This window comes from Varroa jacobsoni, unplaced genomic scaffold (genome assembly GCF_002532875.2).
Source record: "Varroa jacobsoni isolate VJ856 unplaced genomic scaffold, vjacob_1.0 scaffold_120, whole genome shotgun sequence".
NCBI lineage: Eukaryota > Metazoa > Arthropoda > Arachnida > Mesostigmata > Varroidae > Varroa > Varroa jacobsoni.
In genome coordinates this window covers 437266-450606 of record NW_019213022.1, presented here as the reverse complement: position 1 = coordinate 450606, position 13341 = coordinate 437266, and the positions used below count along the sequence as shown (strand labels likewise).

At 44.5% G+C, this 13341-nt stretch overlaps 1 protein-coding gene across 5 annotated transcripts in view; it reads left to right on the top strand.

The window, feature by feature from the left end:
- Positions 1-513: 513 nt before the first annotated feature.
- The window catches only part of LOC111266806 (latrophilin Cirl), a 263176-nt gene continuing 250348 nt past the window's right edge, over positions 514-13341 (top strand). For 3 of the 5 annotated variants that reach the window (XM_086971117.1, XM_022844610.2, XM_086971130.1), the window contains exons 1-2: positions 514-1557; positions 7193-7315. The gene's annotated coding sequence lies outside the window, so the exon portion shown is untranslated. Of the gene's footprint in view, positions 1558-2432; positions 2674-7192; positions 7316-13341 lie in introns of those variants that run through there. The other 2 variants (XM_022844600.2, XM_022844624.2) reach the window with 2 other exon arrangements.

The window sequence follows — 13341 nt, the reverse complement described above, 5'->3', positions numbered from 1 at the left end:
AACTACGAAAAACGAGAGAGGTAGAGCAGTCGTAGTAAAAAAACAATTTCATTTGGCTCGATATGATGAATTTGCTGCGGCTCACATGCACCCATGTTTATTTAAATCAGAAACCCTGAATTTCTAATTCACGCGCCAATCCGCGACACGCAACGTCGATTTCAGTACCTTAGAGTCACTAGAACGGTCTACTGCGTTACTATCATGATTTTCGAACCCACGAAATAAAATATTCAACAGATTTGTTGGACGACGCATCGTTAGTATTCTCTTTTGATTATGCTATATGCCCATTTCCCTTAAGATAATGCCAACACTGCATAGAGTTTGTCGTTTTTTATTCAAGGCACGCCCAACATTCGAATATTGGCGGCAACTGCCAATACATCACAACATAGCTTCTCCCTAACCTGGCCAGATGGCGCCACGGATCACCGTTCGGTAATGCTCCCCGATCGGCGCGACCCCTTGCGGTGAAAAAGCTCAGTCCGCAAGAAGGCATGCTTCAGTTGTTGATTTACCTCCAAACGGGAGATCTGTGTCGGTGCGCGCTTAAGCGGCAGTCTCGCGAGTGTGACCTCCTGAGCTTTGAAATAGCGAAGGAAGGCAAACGAGAGAGAGAGAGTGCGATCCTTGGTCGCTGACCTAAGAGGAACGGCAACTGGAAGCCAATGCCGTTCACAGCAAAAGCCTCGTTGTGATAATTTTACATCAGCAAAAAAGAGTTTGGATATATGATGCCGTGTTTGGTGTATGAAGCGGCAAAGCTGTCCTGGTATTACCATACTGCTAAAGGCAACGCATGATCTTCTGTTACGGTGACGGCTAAATCGATGTAATATAATTATTGTTATTATTAAAGCCGCTAAAAGAAAGGAGTGTGTGTCATCTCGAATTGGATTTATTACTTTCTACCACACGTCTATATGCATTAACGTAGTTCTACAAGTGGTGATATCATCGATTCAACGACGACTACCGCTACTACTGCAACGGCTGTTGTGCGCTGCCGAAAAGTTATCGTAATTTGCGAATTAAGTGCAGTTCGGAGAAGTTGTGCTGTGTGCTAACTTGCGAAAAGAAAAAAGTGCTTGCGGCTGTTCGGTGTATTTGTGTATATTACGACCTCGTCATTTAAATGCATACAAATTCCGGATATTATCAGTTCTGTCAATTAATGGAGTGTGGTATCATCATAGAAAAAAGTTGGGTTAACTTCAGTAGTGGGCTGTAACGAGTTCGCTTGAAAACAAGCAGAAGTGACAAGTTAAATGAGCACGAAAGCAAAAAGCTTAAAAAAGTAAAGTTCAGAGCAAAAAGATAATTACTACACAGTCACCTTTCAGTGTGTTGTGCCATAACTTGGATGATAAACCTATTGTGCGCCTTCGGATATCCTAGATATTAGACTAGTCCTCAGCAGCAACAGTAGCAGTAAGTGCTGCTACGGCGGCCAAGGAAAAGCAGGCTATTGTATGATCAGTAAACAGTGAACGGACCGGACTAACTAAACTCTGATTTTTGTCCAAAGGATAGCTAATATTTAGTCAAGACGAGGTAAGTCATGGCATAAAATTATACACAAAATAGAGAATATGCTAGTTACGATTGAGGTCACCATCTGTCCGTACCCACAATTCAATTGTTTTCCCTCGAAATCAGTTGGAGCAATCGCTCAGGAGCATTATACCAGCTGGTCAACTGGACAAAAAAATATATATCTGAAGTACAGTGATGACTGGACTATTTGTTTTTACTATCAGCCCATTCGAGGATGTATCTTAGGTGACGGGCGAAAAGTTACTTGGCGCCATTAGTAACTTCTCACCCTATCGTTAATAAAGGCACTGCCGCTGATGGATTTAGACTGTTTGAGCAGAAAGAGCCAAGGGGTAAGCCGGTCCCATTAAAACCGTAGAAAATAGTCACCAAACTGATATTTATCTACTGGATAACATCAGATATCTAAATAACAGTAATTGTTACTTTTATACTAGAACGATATAGAGTCTCTATGTTTGTGTATCTGAGCCCATTGTACGATTCAAACACAGAGGAGCATACACCATGTGTACATTGAAACTCGTTTATATATATATATATATAAAGCGAAAATAGTGGCCTTGCAGGCTAGGTGAATTGATCGATTGTGTCGCCTGCGTGGTGAAATGCTACAAGACGAGCCAGTCTCAGCATCCATTGCTTTTCGATCGGCCTTTTACTAAACTGACATGTCTGATTTTTATCGCAAACGGGATGCTAGAAATTTAACTTGATCATTTCGGATATGTCTGTCGCATCCTTCAATATTGACATGTGTGTTTAATATCAACAAAACGACAGCGGCATGGACAGGAACAACAAAACAGCAGACGCACTTAACAACATTGCAAGTACGGAACGAATAGTAAACAATTTTATGGGAAGAAAAACGGAGGCAATCGGATTGTGTTCGTTCTCGCCGTCCCACGACTGCCCTCATCTTTCTTGTCAGGCAGAAGTCGCCGTGTAACGTAATCGCTCTTTTTGTTGTCATGACTTCGTTTTTTTATGTTTTTCTCCTTTTCCCCCATGGACGTGTGTACCGTGTTTCTGTGCTGACGTGTGTACGTCGCTGTTCAAGTGACACGAGTGGTCGAGCCCCAGTTGGCTTTCTCCCACGTTGCTACATACGTAAGCGTATTGCCTATACACAAATCTATATTTCAAAGGTACGGACATGTGCCAGCACGCGGGACAAGTTCGAGCTCATAGTAAATATGAAAGTTTACCACAGGCCTTCTAGCCTATGGATGGCTGAAGTGAAGCTAGCTATTGCGTGGTTGCCGCTACTGTTGCCATTAAGTTTCAACTGCTGACGACTCCTCAACCTGATTTCGTTCTAGAAACTGTAATTGTTAAACAATTGGCTCGGGTCGATTTCTAAACGTCGCTCTATTTTCATTGTTTTCTGTGTTTGTGTGTCTGCCAAGTCTTGTGGCTATATGTGATCGAATCTTGACGCCTAATGGGTCAGGATACGGCTTTCGTTGCTGTAACTTTAGAATGCCAGGAGCGAAGGTCACTGTCCTGTTTTAAACGTTGGATGTGGAAAGCTGAGTGTAGCAGACGAAAGTATCATAGATCAATGACAAATGACCTGTGTCTGAATAATGGCAAAAGTGTGAAGGGAAGCAGATTATCGCAAAATTCATCACGAATAAATCTTCGCCGCGTCGAACGTAAATTGTACCCATTGCAAATTGCGTACCATCTAGTCCTGTATTTGTGTTCATCTAGAACACAATTGAACAAACTCGAGCTGATCAACGACTGGCTCAAGCGCTCGAACATTTTTAGTATCGAACGTGATGCTACCTGATTGAGAAAATGAAAGTGTCGAACGTAAAGAAAGACCCGACGCAGCGGCAGCCGCCGCCGCCATTACGTCGAAACTCGAAAGATGCGTCCACCCTTTTCCCGTTCCAAATTGATGATAATAAATTCTGTTTGGCAAACATGCGCTCTTGCTGTTCGCTTTTACAGGCTAGCAGTCCCATATGTTTAGTTTCTTCCTTGTGTCCATCCATACTTTATTACTGCGAGAAGTTGCTATGTTGCCCTCTAGCTCTCCTGCGACGTCTGGAGCTAAAAGCAAAGTTATGCGTTTCTTTGATCGAGAGAATGTAGCGGCTGGTGAAGTCTGGTGCCAGACTGACAACGTCTCGCACCCCACGCGACGTAATCGCGCCACGCTTCGTCCCAACTTACGCACACACGTCGATCGATGTTAGTACTACTATCGCTGCTTTCTCCCCTCAGAATTTGTTTAATTGACGTCATTGTGAATTTTTCAATCTCCCGCTCACTCGTTGGCTCTCTGAAAGCATTAATATTGCCCGAAAGTAGCAAACGAAAATGCTTGTTTCGTACTCTCTCTCTGTCGAGGTATCGCTGGGCCTCAGTTAATTCCTTTCGGGCTGCAAGTAAATGTTCGTTCGGGTGACTCATGCGAAAACGCCTCCGATCAGAAAGTTCTGATTATCTTTAAGCATATAGTAAAGGCTCCTTGTAGCCGTATTTCATACATGTAGCTTTCTCAATTCATTCAAACTTATCCTACCGATTGTAGGGGAACACTTGTGTAAGCAAACGTGGTTAAACAATTCATGTATATACATACGTAAATACAATGATCATTTCTGTGATAGATCAGATATCTGAGGCCTAATTAGGTCGTATAGTTGTTATATCGTTTACTAGGCTTACTGTAGTTGATATTGTCGCAGATTTCTATAGTTGTTTGCCTTTCTTTGTCCTTAGTTGGTTTTGCGGTAAAATAAGATCGACCTTTCCGGCGCCGGTGGCGATCAGTTGTTTTCTGAACGGTGTGCTATAGTTATGCAGAAGTAGTAACAACAAGTTGTATAGAAAATGGGAATGTTATCCATGGCGATTCCAGTTGTTAGGCTGTTTCTCCTTCTGTCTACTCTGTCGTGACGGTTGTAGTTGACACGATCGTGCCTAATTTGACGCTCCCACCATCAGCCCTGCTACCCCCTACCGCTAAACTTACTAGGCCCTTTGTTCCATCGTAGAGCAGCTGTGTGCTGCGGTACTGCGAGCTTGTTGTGTCGCCTCTTTTTAAGCGAAATCTAATAGAATGTGCTTTGCGCGGCAGTTACAGCCACAGCAATATCACTAACGGAAACGAGAATAACAACAGCGGCCGAGAGAGGACAAAAAGGTTTAGCTCTAACACCACCGAGTAGATTCAAGAAGAGGAAATGGCAATGGGGAGGCAAAGAAATTCGGTTTAACGCTGCGCCCCTGACAGCGCTGCACATAGCATCCATACACTATCAGCAGTAGCAGCAACAGCGCAAAGTGATGGTTGCGTTGAGTGAAGTTTAAGGCCACGGCCTTGCAGCGTTTTCGCCGGCTGTCCGTTCACTCGCCCGTCCGTTTGTCCACAAGTTCGCTGGGTCGACTGTCTAAGCATAGGAGTGACTGCCTGTTGTCTACGCATTATTCTCTCCTTTTGTCTGCCGTAGCAGTGCTAGCGGTACAGCACAGACCACAAACTGCACAGCATACTTGCGTCGGTACAACCGGAATCATCGTCGCCATCTATGTTTAGGGCCAGCAATGGCAGCAACGTTAGCAGCAGCACTACTACTATTACTACCAGTAATGTTTGTGCCGGCACTTATTAAATAATAAGCGCCGTCGCTGCTGTTGTACTTCAGCCATCAAATGCTATGTAGAAGTGACAGCAGTGGCTGATGCTGTTCACGGCGTAATAGGACGGAATAGTGGTTTGACAGTGCTGCAATACTGAACTGCAAACAGGTCTTCTTCAACGAACGCAAACGCATACGCTGCTACATCTATATGTTATATATAGAACTTTTTAAATATGAGGCGAACGACGAAAAGAAGATACATCTGGTTCCGCTGGCAAAGACAGCAAATATCTGGAGAGGGGGTATTTTCTGCGTACTTTCTGGCGAATCGCGCTGCCGCGTCGTACGAATTTTCGCTTCTTTCCGCCGTCATTGTCGCCACTACACCAGACACGCTAGCGCTGGCTATGCTGGTGGCGTGGTGGCGGACGACGGAGAGTGGGTGGTGCGTGACGGTGGCGAGTAACGAGAGAATGATGCGTTTATCTACATTTTTCTACGTCGCTCAGACATGAACAAACGTGCAATAACGGCACAGCTTTCGTACAGAAATAGCTCGTTGTTTTTCCGGTTATCGAATTTTAGTGTATACGTATCAACGAACACGTTTACGCAATGCTGAAAGATACAGTTCACGTTAAACAGAAAATCCTGCCTAAGAATTCCGAAAATGGCGAATTCCCATTTATTTGAACACTTGCTTGACAGGTGTCGCAAGCATGCTAGAATACAAATATTTATGCGTGCGTTCACATGCAGATTAGCTCGGCGTGATCAGCAAGAGGGATCCGAGGAACCTATCCGTCGTACTGCTCGGACGAGTCGTCAGTCTTACGTAAATGCATGTTTGGTTCACGTTTAGAGAATGTATTAAGACGCGGTCAGAACCAATTCGAAAGACGATGACAAATTTATATCGGTAAATGGCCAAAAAATCAATGCACATATCCGTAACATTGGTGGTACATGAATACGTATAATAGAAATGTGTATGCATTTTTTTTTATAAAACGCAGTGAATTGGGCGAGATTTTACGGTGCTAGCTTTCGTAAATCCTGTCAGTGTCGATGAGCACGATCAGATACCGGCGGCTCCGCGCGCATATGACTTACCGTTCTTGCCCCCAGGCCATAGGCCAACTGGCTTGCTTTTACCGTTAGCGGGCCGGAACGACGATTTCACAGTTACTCGCTCTGCGCTTATTGATATACTTTTACTCTAAAATTTGATCTAGCACATTTCAGCGACGTTTTTCCGGTTGGATGTCCCCATCCCTCAACCGTTATCCCGTAACTTCGATAAATATTATTCCCGCTATGCTGTCCAGACCTGCTGATCCAGGCGTGAAAATTTTTTGCCAACTTTCAGTAAATCGCGATTCACTCGTGTTGTTGATTCCAGTTTTCTTATAAATGACTCGCTACCACTCTCGGCTTTAGGTTCTTTTTATCGGTCCGAGAGGGAATCCTAAAGGCAATGGATCAGGAAATTGATATATTTAATACTGTTTCCTTGTAAATTCATCGTATAAAATTACAGATAGATATCATACGGACAGATAGCGCAATAGTGATATCAGCTGTTCGAACACGAAAGAAATTGAATCTATAAGATATATATATATATATATATGATCTTAATTTCCCTAAATGCCTCTTATAACAAAATGATCATTAGGAGCACGCGCAGTATACAAATGGCCCTGTTACAAAAACGCATATTATTCTGAGTATATAAAAACCTGTGGCTGTTTTGCCATTATGCGTGCATGAGCTTGGTGTAACGCATAGATTACCTAATATAGACCAACTGTATGCAAGCTATCACGTTTTAGGCACAAGCTTATTGTTGGGCAGTTCACGGCGGACGCATTTGTCGGGATCGAAGACCATAGCCAGGCTCAGATCTTGCTTAGCTGATGTCGCCTTATTGTTACGTTATGCCTTGGGTGGACGAGTAGAGTCTGAAAGTATGGCAGGCTGTTGCTAAACATTTATCAGCATTTTTACATTTTCGTCGTTTTCAGCTTCGTTCGGTCGTCTTTCTTTAGGGGCGCCCCTCCTGTTTCTTCTTGTTGTGTCGTTCTTCTTCGGTCACCGCTTCCCGTTCGCCGGCGTGTGCTATCGTCTCGACTGGGCGGTTAGTACCGGTAAGCACAATTTTGTTTGCGGCAGTCTATGCCGATATTGTGAACACGGCTTACTACCCCGCCTTGGCGGACATACTCGGTGGCAGTTGGCTGAACCATCGTGCTAGTAGAAGCACACACGGCGCGTATCATATCTGCTAGTATCGAGTATATCTGCTGGTTGATTTATTCCTTGAAAATAGTCGAAATGAAGTGGTTTATTTGTTCTAATTCTTTTATAAATTATTTTAGTTTCGTCCTGCAGGATCCCTGTAGCTTGTATTTTGACCGTTGATAAATATGAACATTCGGTTTTCGCCATTTTTTCATCTAGACGTATGCACGTACGGGCCGAACCCCACGAGCTACTATTACGACCTCATGCAAGTATAGTTACCCTCCATTGTCATAGCGTAGCGACGCGAGTCTGATCTGAGTGAAACAGGGCGGCTTCGCATGGGCTATTAGTTGTCGATTGCCTCTTCTGCTTTGAGGCCAACAAGTACTATTCGTAGGTTCTAAGCGTCGGTGTTATCTTCTCCAGCGGCTAGTTGTAGACGGTTTTTATTCTTCGTTTGTATCGATTCGGATCGGCTTGGCCGATTCCCAGCCGGTTCAATAGGTCTGACCTTAATTGTATTACACGCGTGGATCAAATACTAGAAACACATCAATTGCGCCAATTCATTCGCTAGCGTTTTAGCACTTCGCGTTTTATACTTCTGCTCTGCTTAAACCTACTAGAGCATTCGGTAGAAAAAAGCAAAAAGGCACGACTGTTGGCGCTTTCAGGTTTCCTCTCTTGGCCTTTAATCACATAGTCGAGAGGCTGCTCGCAGGTTATCTCTAGTCACACCTTTTATTTAGACGCATGACTGTGGTCGCTCGTTCGTGAGTAACGTTGGGGTCGCATGTTACAGACGAGCCGCGTTTAAACCGCCCAATATGCTATGAGCATTCGGCCAGCGAGCCTAAAATCTGTTGGTTAGGTTCTTTACAGGAACGATTGTCGCCATGGTACGCCCGGCGTTGTGGTGTGGGGTCTTAATGTCAATTTTTCTCCTATATCTTTCCCTACTCATGAGCATACTTCTCAGTACGTACAGCAACCGACCGTGGACTCATGCTGTGTACGTTCGACCTGTGTACGTCTATGCAATGTCTTCGCAACGCTGAACGCATTATCGTAAAAGGCAACTCAGCAACAGTGACTGACAGGACATCGATGAAATGCGTTCTGAGAATTGTAATAGCGACGATGGTTATAACAATTAGTATAAATGATATGTACGAAATTTTTTTGTAATCTATCTTCCAAAGATCAATGGATTTCATCAATTGCTCAGTAACGATACTTTTACCGCCTCGTTCATATTGCTACCGCCGTTGGCACAATGATTGAAGTCGCTACATCTGAGAGTTTGAATATGGCGCGACAGAGGCGCCCCCATAAATCGAGGTGGCTTGTTAGGAGCTCGTCCTAAATGGCCCCACCATCCCGAGAAATCTCAAAGCCATCAATTCGATTTGCTTTTAGAATTGAAAGAGTTACTCCAATCACAGCTCACAGCGGCAGCTATAGCTGTCATAACAGATAGACGCTAGGCCCATTTTGCTCCCCATCCGCCATTGCAGCGCTATCTCATTGTAGGAAAGCCAGATCGTCATTAGCTATTACCGTCATAATGATATGGTAACAGTATAATAATAATAATAAAGATCTAAATATTCATATTCCACTAGTTTGCATTGGTAATGCACGCAGCTGTGGCCAGCCACTGACAAGTAGCTAGCTAATGGACTAAAATCGGCTAAAGTAAATATTTGCTTTGGAAATGGGCTGGGGATAGGGAGCGTACAATCGTCACTAGCATGATAGGCAGCCTCCTCTATGGGTGTACACTGTTTGTTGGAGGGGATTTGTGGTGGGGAGCTAAGCTAACTGTCATTCTGGATGCGCCTAGCTTCGCATCCATATATATTAGAGAACGCGAGAGAATATTGTACCTGCTGCTGCCCTGCATATAAGCAGATGGCAGGTTAGTGTACAGAACGTATCTAAAAATGCTGTCAGCGTTCGATTCTTTAGGTTTCGTATTGTAGTTTGGGGAGATATGGGCGAGGCGAACCCGGTGCTGCCATTATCGTCATGAACAGTCTAATTCGCTACCAGATATTTGTGGTGCTGTGCTTGCCGCTTTCCGAGCACGTCCTATGGCTGTCCATCAGCTTTTCGTTTAAAAAGGCTCAGGTGCATCACAATAACATGTTGCTATGAAAGAAATTACAGAGGCCTGACTTGCCGACCTCACTTCGTGCAGCTGAAGTTCAGTTATTGATCCAACCCTTTTCATTAAAAGGAAATATTTTTTTTTTTACGATTTTGCCGAAGCGGATCTGCGTTGCAGAAAATGCAGAAAATAATGCAGAAAACCATTGAGCTGATTATCTTTCCATGTACTGATTCTGTTCGACAGGCAGGACCCGTCTGCATAGAAGAATGTTCACTAGAACATTTAGATTTTATAGCACGATATGTAAGTTATAAAATTATATGTTTAGTAGAAACAACCACGATACAGGGACTGTTATCAACATTTGTGTTGTCAATGGCAGCGGCCACTGCTACAGTTTCCGCATGGATTAGGTCGAAAGGTACACTGCTGTGCCTTCTCAAGCTATTTTAGCCGGCCTCATTTGACCGCTGACAGCCACTGGTAAATAGCGGCCTCCATTGAAATGGACAAGTTCGATCTGGCGCTTCGAACGATCCGCTGGCGATGCTACCACGTACGCGGTGCTAACCGTTTTTTTACGTTTGACCACGGCATATTGTCGCCGCTTAGCCAACGGCACTCTAATGTATGTAGCCTATTTTGAAAAGCGGTGACGTCCCCTGTTTGTTGACCTGCCCGATTTCGGTACGCAGCGCTCTATCCACTGCATATAATCACAGCGCTATATCGGATGGGCTAACTGTAACCTTGTTGATTTGGCCAAACCGGTCCACGTAATCAGGTTGCTTAATGTGGATTAGTTCGGGTCTGTTGTGCTTCGCGTGAGGTTTAAGAGACACAGGGCAATCTGTGGAACAAGAAGCGAAAGAAAGGATACCGGCTTTTTCTATATCCATACATAAGTCCATCTATACGGCTACGAGGGAACAAATCTAATAAATTAGCTGCATCTTCACTGCGTCGGCAGTATACAGGTATCGATTCTATTCTACCGCACGATCCGGCCAATGTAAACAAGGACATAAGTGTCACAGACTATATATATTATTTACAATATCCTACATTCGGTGTGTAAGATAAGAGTTGATATTGGGAAATTTTTCTATGTAGGAACTTACTAAACGTGTGTAAACCTTTGGAGTAGGCTTATATATATGTATATCTATTTGTTGTCTGTTATATGTTGCAAGCCGACATGGATACGCGTTGGATCGCTGGATCTTGAATTAGATGACTGTGCGATTGTCTATTCGATCAGAATAAATCCAGAGTTCTTCTTTTAGCAAAACTAGAGAGGCTCAAACGATGAAGGCTAGGTTAGGAGTTTCTATGAACTGGCAATGGACGTCTTGTACGTTAGGAATAGGTGCGCCGTCGAAACCTTAGAGAAAACATAATCGTCCGATAAGCTTAGGAAATACTGCTAAATACCGCTAAAAAATCAGTAGAAAACACGGCTGAAGTGGTTCATTTAAATTTTATAGAACGGATATCTCGGTTCAGTAGCTTATTGGCGTATAACAATTCAACGAAGTTTGTTTGCTGATAGCAAGGCTAGATTGTTAAATACGAACGTCCTAAAAGCGAAATATATAAACCGAAGGTGAAGATAGGATACGCCAGTCATCGTCCCTTCTTCGTACGCTGTAATTTGTAATCTAACTTTTACGATGGTACAGATATGGTTGCGTAGAAGCCAGCTGGCGATCATTTTTCACGGACCTAGCGGGCAAAAGACGAACATGAGATTCTTCTAGCCGTAACCTATGCATAGGTATGCTACAAGTATTCTATTTATAGATATGTGTAATGATTTAGCAACATACGAAAGTTAAATCTGAGTTGAATCGGCACACAACGAAACTACCTTCGAACGATACCTTCAGACATTGAACTTTTTATGTTAGGTCTAACATTTTCCAGTGCTCCACCACTTTAGAAGCTTCAGGCAGGATCGCTCCGTTGATACCGTAACGTTATGACATTAAGTGAATGTTGTTCATCTCGCGTGTGCTGTCCAATGTCTAACGGCGGGACTGCCGTCCGGAAAAGGCAGTACGTCAATTGTCGCCAATGGTATCGATTGAGACAACGGCCATTCCGATTTGTCGGAGGGCAAAAGTATTTGTCGTCCAGGTTCACTGATACTGATCCTTACAGTTAGTGTATGTCCTGTACAGGCACACACATATATATTTATGTTAAAGAGTTGAACAAGCGAACCAATTAAATTATCACAACGAATAAAGGTAGTGCATAATGACAGACGGAAAAAGGACAAAGCCATTCAAACGGAACTAAGAACCTCGATTAGCATACGTATGCACAACGCATACGCAACTTACCCCACAGGCGTGGAAGGAGTGATAATCAGGGTGACAAATACCGACATATAAGGAAGCGGCATGTCGCCCGCCTGCCAACCATGCCTGCACAGGTTAATGAGTAAGTGACGTGGGTTCAGTACGGTCGACTGCAGCAGCCGCCGGAGTCGCCGTCTTTTGAAGCGGCGCCAGCTCGGTATTATCGCCTCTTGTCTTTTCAGAGCGGTACCTTCCTCGGGGTCCCAGAGCCTCACCGGATGATGAGGATGTTGGCGAGATCCCACCGGGGTGGACCGCCTACGTTGATGCTGACTGGAACGCACCAAGGGGCCCGTGGCACCGCAGCATTAAAGTATGTCCCTCAGTCTCTTTTCATATATAAAAACAGCTGAGACACACAGAACTTGGGGCAAGTCGTTTGAGGGACCAAAAACTCTGGATAATAGAGCCGGTGTGAGTGAGGATCGACTGTGCATAAAGGCTACTGCGACGACTGCTACTTGCTACTGAAGGCGAGGCGCTGCTGCGCTCTAGCCGATCCGGCCACACGCACGCCGTAAAAGTCCAAGTTTGGAATAAACGAACCAATTGAATACTTAACTAACAGACGGATACGTAAGCAGGTCTTAGCCAGAAGCCAGCGGTGGTAAAGCTGGAAAAAAACTGCAATGGCACGATAACGTGAAAAAGTAGATACAGGACGATATTGTCCAGCGGCGACGGCGGCACTAGTAAAATCGACACGTGTCTCCAGCGCCGTCTTAGTCGTCCGGTGATGTTACGGAGAACACCTCAGCACTTCACGGTTGGCAGTATATCTGCAGGTAGACCTTTCCCGGCCAGCCAACCAGCTGTTTCGTCTACTCCGGCGAGAAAATTCATTCCGCTAGATAGCTTTGGCTACATATGTGTCCTACTATGGGTTTAGGCGAGTATGGGAACGGTCGTACGTACAGAACGGCCGTCAGCTGCAACTCAAAGGGAGGGGTGAGCCTCCAACAGCGGCGGGGGAGGCCAAGAGAAGTTTCCGTGGTATGCGGTAACTTGACATGACCAAAAAGGGACACGGTCCTCTGTTGAAAAAACAGCTTGTCTTCGCTTGCACTTAACAACGGAATAGGCAAAGGAAAATTGGAACGGGAAGCGCACATAGTGGGAGCTGGATAGTGGCTCGAAAAAAGTGGCGCGCTGTAAATGAATAGGAGCATAAGGATCTGAGACAAGATGTGTAGGCGATGAGAGCTCCGCCACCCTGAATTTGTTCTGAGGGAGAAAATTGCGCGCCGACATACGAAGCTGACGACCGACGAGAGAGAGAGAGAGACAGAGAGATAAGGCAAAAAAGGAGGGGGAGGCTTTAGGAATATTTAGTGTAACTGTTTTATCGCTACAAAGGAAAATACAAGATCTTCTTTGAGAAGGAACGACGGCTTGTGGGAAATCGGTGACAGAATACTGTGCCGGTAAATAACTCAAAAACACGACG